Source organism: Pezoporus flaviventris, unplaced genomic scaffold (assembly GCF_033815535.1).
Source record: "Pezoporus flaviventris isolate CSIRO_AGI_PZ_B2104156 unplaced genomic scaffold, CSIRO_AGI_Pfla_v1 ptg000002l, whole genome shotgun sequence".
NCBI lineage: Eukaryota > Metazoa > Chordata > Aves > Psittaciformes > Psittacidae > Pezoporus > Pezoporus flaviventris.
The window spans coordinates 92,498,909-92,504,908 of NW_026892550.1; the positions used below are offsets into that span (position 1 = coordinate 92,498,909).

At 45.4% G+C, this 6,000-nt stretch overlaps 1 protein-coding gene across 1 annotated transcript in view; it reads right to left on the reverse strand.

The window, feature by feature from the left end:
• MYH9 (myosin heavy chain 9) overlaps positions 1 to 4,477 on the reverse strand; it is a 73,897-nt gene extending 69,420 nt beyond the window's left edge. The window contains exon 1 of the mRNA XM_061445128.1: positions 4,256 to 4,477. The gene's annotated coding sequence lies outside the window, so the exon portion shown is untranslated. The remainder of the gene's footprint in view (positions 1 to 4,255) is intronic.
• Between the last annotated feature and the right edge of the window lie 1,523 nt (positions 4,478 to 6,000).

A 6,000-nucleotide genomic window follows, 5' to 3' on the forward strand; every position in this document is an offset into this window, starting at 1 on the left:
CCTCTCTGCATCCAACAGCAATACATTTGTAGTACCTCCATAAGAAATAATTTGCAGTGGACAAGTGTGCTAGATCAATTTTACAGTCCTTTCAAAAGGACATGACTTAGCAGTCCTAGATCCAGAGGTATCAAACAATGAAATCAATCACAGTTCCCATCACTGGAAAATTGGAGGCCCTACTGTTTCTTTACACTTTTTAGGATGCTGAGAAAGGCAACGTATTGTACTGAATAGTAACAGGCCAAAGAGCCTCTAGCTGAAAAGAGAGACTGGTCCATTACACTGAACATGACTGCACTAGAGTGAGGTCTGAAGACGTTAAACATGACAGTAGCCTGGGATTGCAAGATGAATCGGTGTTGAGATTATTACTTCAAGTACACAGAACAAGTTCTCACAGCCGCTAAAGAAAGAAGTGAAGCGGATAAACCATAATTAAGATGAACTTGTAAATTGATGCATTTCATTTAGTTGGACAACACCCATTTGCATTAGCTTCCAGGGCAGAAGTTGCATTTGTATATTTGTCTCATCATACTCTATTCAAATCAGGTTGCTAGTTTCCATCTCTTTCTAAACTAAGAAACTCAATTAGAACCATGGTGTGCTGAAAGTGAAAAGAAATTTAAGGTACAAGGTCACCAAGCCACCATTAAGCTAGAGCAATTGCCAGCAAAAACAATGCCGCTGTAGGCAATCCTATGCTATTATAGTTTTGTTTCAACCCACAGAAGACTTAACATAAGGCACACAATTTCTCTACTTAACATGCAGACAGCTGTGCCTCAATTATAAACTAAGAAAACAAAGACTAATAAGGTATTTATACAAGAAATCAAAGACAAAAATCTATGTTAACGGGCACCAAGTGCATTACTGAGTCAAAACAAATTAAATCATACACTCAGGACTTTTAGTAGATGCGTAGCTAACACTGAGCCTCTGAAACGCACTCTAGTCATCAGTAAGGTTCAGCACATTACCCAATAGCCTGAAGTTACCACACAAGAAAGCAGATATAGTGTGCAGAGGTGGGGGTAAGAAAACCTTAACTTTGACTTCCCCTTTCAGTAAACCTTGCATTAACCAGATGAGTTCCTGTACCTCCAGTGGGTCCACATGCAATCTCACCCTACTACAGTCACACCAATTCCAAAGTGACATAAATCTGGACAAGACATAGGCCCATGGAAGCAGGGGTAGGAACAGAAAATTCAGCAAAATCAGCTCATAAATCACAACACCTGTGACATGTCCTGTCCTATCTGTTCAGCATGCCAGAGATTAACAGAACAAAATCTGAATTTTGGGGTATAGACAGGCTAATCCCCTAGTACAACTGAAGTATATTTTCACATACTTAGTAGACACACTGAAATACATATACTCCCTTGTACCTGCATGTAAACAGTCTGACAGAGGACTAACCTGTGAATTATTAGTTATTATAAGCATTTAGTACATTATTTTTAAAGACCTGCCAAGATAATAATGGTTCAAGTTTTGAAGACAGTTTGTTGCACTGGTAAATGTAATTTCTATTGCAAATGCTGAGACTATCTGCAGTGCCAAATACTGTTGCAGAGAGATTTAAGCATCTGTGGCATCTAACTCCACTGCAGTTTTTAACTCAAAGATGAGTATTAGATCTATCACCCACTACCACTCTTTAACATTTTGCATAACAACAAAATAATGTGCTATACAGCACACAACAAGGTTATTTCAACCTCCTAAATGAGAAACTCTTCTAATCCTTTTCCTGTAACTTTACTGGACAAGTAATTTTATTCCTCTTGGTTTTATTATTATTACTTATTCACTACTGATTCACTTAAAAGATTATGATGGAGCTCTCAACACTTTTGTCTTCTTAAAACCATTCTGAAACACATCAAAATCCACCTAGAAGAAACAATAATTAGAAAAAAAAAAAAAAAACACCAAAACCAAGAACTTAAGTCTCTCCAACTTTTTTCTTACAAGAATAACTTGAACGAAAAAAAAAAGTAATCCCAGAATCATGAAATAAATAACCTTACAATGTATGCAAACAAAGTCCAATAAAATGCTTTCAGTTTTTTACACCCATTCTTCCGGGACAGACAGAACCCAACTGTACAGTCTTCCTGTTTATACAGAAACAGCCACATGCTACCCAGCAGAGCAAACTTTGAAGTCAAAGTCTCTTCTCCAGAGAACTTCTAAAATCTTGGCTATACAAGGCAGGCATCAAAGACCTGACGTTATATTACAAAAAGAACCATGTAACTCACCAGCTTGGCACTGGGCATACTCACTTTAAGGTTCCAGGTCAGTAAGCATGAAAATTTCAGACCCCTGTTTCTATCCACTGCCAGCAATTTTGCAGCTGCCTTAGAGTTACTGAAAATTTTGCCTGTCCACCTCCAGAAAGACGGTGCACACATTATGAATAAGTGAACAAATAAAGCTATCAAGAAGGAAAACACATCGATTTAAACAGTTCCACCTGACATAGAGCTTCATGGAACCATTGCATGACTTCACTCTAGTTATTTTTACAAGGTCAGATTAGCTGCACAATCTTGTGTTTATACAGTTTTGACAATTGTGATTAATAACCTCAAAACTCTTTTGTGCTAAAGGCAACTCCACTTACATTTATCAATTGCTTCCTCCTCATTACAACTTTCTAGTTAACAAAAATATTTGCTTATCTCATTTAAACTTTGGAGAGAGTGCTATAGTTGCAGACAGTGCATCTATGAGTCAATACATATCTGCACCACTATTTGCCATTTTTACTGGAATGCCATGGATAAGTGAACTTAGTCACATTGTTACCTAGTGACTAATTTCAAAAGCGTCTTTACACAAGCAGTAACTGATTAGAATGCTGTTACTTTGCAGTTAAAACTTTACTGTATCTAGCCTTACAGACTGGAGACATACAGGATGACGGTTAAGGATGTGCAATTTAATCTTTCGAGCCATGGTTCAACAGCCTCCCTGTAAATTAACTTGTATTTCTTTATAGCGTAGGGCAGAGACATAGAAATCATCATCTACAGGCCAAAGTCCATCCACTACAATGTATCTTCAGGTTTGAAGCAGAAAATTCTTATGCATTATTTGAGAGAATATTCTCTTTAGGACAGACCTGCTCACTTAGAAGAAAGCTTAGGTTCTTACTCTAATGGAGTGTGGAGTAAGACACATGTCAGGACATCATGACAGAGCATACAGAAGAAAAAGCTACGGAAAAAGACAGATGAAGAGCACAAAGCTTCAAGAGGGGAAAAAAAAATAAAAGAAGGGAAACGAACCTTAAGGAGAAAAAAAAAAAAAAAAGGTGGAATTTGACAGACACTGCATGAAGAGCCTCCCGACCACTGCAGTTTACTTCTGAGAAATTCCACTTTATTACCAGAAGCATGTTACTGCTATAAAAGTCATTTCACCCTATGTTTAGACAAATAAGAAGCGATCCTTATGAAACCCACTGGGTACACACTACCCTTGGGGGCTATGAAATTTATTACTTCCCACACCTACTGGAGGCAGGTTGGTAACGATACCACTAAAAGCCAGAGAACTTTCCCTACTCAGTTGGAGGTGATGCCTGAAAGCACAAGCTATCTGAACAGTTTTTACTGCAAGCTTCATCTTGCCCTGTCACTCCCTCCTCCCTCTCTCCTGGCTTCACTGTACAAACCAAACCGAACGAGGAAGTCGAGATCTGAGGGCGGAAGCCAAGCCCATTGCAATGTCTGCAGGAGGATTGTCAGCCTGTGACTCAGGCTGCAGCCCTGACAGCTGCCAAACGGTCCATTTTTCTCCTACCCGCTACTTCCAAAGGACAGTCATTTAAACGCGAAGGGAGATATGAGGAGGGAGGGGGGGGAATGCACCGGAGGGAGAAGAAAGAAGACTGTGAGGTGAAAAAGAGCGCGAATAACGCCACCCCACCTGCGAGAAGGCCAGTTAGCAGGGCGTGGAGGTAGGAGAGAGGCAACTCCCTGGGCATAATGCAACCGTGCACATACGCCCCCGAACGAGAGGGGGAAGGACAGGGAGCACCCCAAGCACGGCAGCTCGGCTCCCCTGCCGGGCTGCCCACCACCCGGCTTCGCCGGGTAGAAGGAAGAGAGCAGTAGGAGAGCGGTGCCCTCTCGGCCGACAGGACAAAGAGGCGCGAAACCCGTGAGGAGAGAAGCGCGGCGCCAGGGGGAACAAACCGGGGCCACCCGTGTCCATCGCCCTGCTTTACCTGAGCCCGGCTACGGCGGAGGGTGGGAGGGAGGGAGGGAAGGAGGGAAACGCCGCAGCGGTGGCGGCTGCGTTCCTCGCGGCGAGAGAGTGGCGTCTTCCTCACGCTGCCGGCTTCTCCCGCAGGCACCGCGACCGCCTCTCACTTCACCGGCACTGCGAGGCGCCCAGCCGCCAACAGCCGCCGCGGCCCAGCAACGCTGCCGACCCGCCCACCCCCCGCGGCACTGCCAGCCAATAGTGACGCCGGCTGCGGAGAACTGACAGTGGCCTCACCAATCAGAGCTGGCGGCACGGCAGGGCGAACCTTGAGGAAGCACCGAGCCGTTGAGAAACGGGGCGGTGCTCTACGCTCTTCGCCGTTAGCAACGCCCGGGCGCGCTTACGGGCCCGCCCCGCAGCCGCCGGGCCGGGCGGGGCGAGGTGAAGGTGGGCAGCGGCGAGAGCAGCAGCCGAGGCGCTCAGGGAAGGCGCGCCCCGGCTTCATCCCGCCGGCCACGGGGTGGGCTGAGCCCCCGCTACTTTGCCTTTCGCTCCCCTTCTCCCCGGGTCGAGCCGTGCCAAGGCGTCCCCACAGCGCCCCGCTCGAGGCCGTGCCAGGCCGGTCCCACAATGCCCCGCGCCGGGCGCTACCGGTGGCCGTTGCCAGCCGCTACCCCTCCAGAAGCGCTGCCTCGCTGGCACTGCGGAGGTGCTGCTCCAAGGCTGGGAGGAGGGAGCTCGGGGTCAACCTTCGGCAGCAATGCGCGGGGCCGCGGCACCGGCGTCCGGAGGCCTTTCCAGAGATCATTGGAAATGAGGGGGGCTTAGCCCTGTTGTCTTACAGTGCAAAGAAGGAAGATCTAAGTCGGAATTTTGTTTTCATAAAGGACTGAGACAAGCAGAAGCATTGGTGTAAGCAGCCCCTGCTGAGGTGTTTGCGCAGCCAATATGTTAAAGTAGGCTCCAACTGGATTACAAAAGGTATCCAAAACAGTAGAGGTGTGGAAAATCAAAAGTGTAATTCTGCCTCTTCACATTTACAACGGCGCTGTTTAGGGCTGAACTTAAGTAAAATGAGGAAGCATTTTACACACATAGCTAAGATGCAAGATAAAAGTCCTTCTGAAAAGAGCACAGCAAATACCAATCCATACGTCAGATCCATCTATGCAGATGAGGTTTATTGCACACTTCACAAGCATGCTGAAACACAAGGCTCCCTCCCTTTGGAGCTGCCTACTTTCTGCAAGGAGAGCAGGTTTGCAAGCTGTAGATCGTAGTGATGGAAAACGCAAGGTGAGGTTTACTGATGACAGCACTAAAGGTACGAGTGCAGGGTGCAAATGAAGTGAAAGAGACTTGAATAAAGAGAGAAGTTGAGGTGTAAGTGTCTCGAGTAAGCATCTCTTGTCCAAGTGGAACTCTTCAGGCTTAGAAAGATTCACTGCAGCAGTTTGGAAACAATGCTAGACCTTTGTATCTCAAGACACAAAAGGCAGTGGGAGAAATCACTGAAAGGTTTGTACAGCTGAGTATCAGGGATACAGAGGTGTCATTGTTAAAAGCAGAGATGATAAATGTAAATACAGGTGCAAAACAGAAATGAGAATTTGATTTGGCAGTGAGAGGGAAACGTACTGGATTGGTCTTTGCTAGTACATCAAGGCAGAAAATTAAAGAAAACTGGAATTGTGACAACCAGAGACACCTACATAACCATCTGCCTTAGATGGCAAAACTATCTGCAGTATGCAGTGACTCATT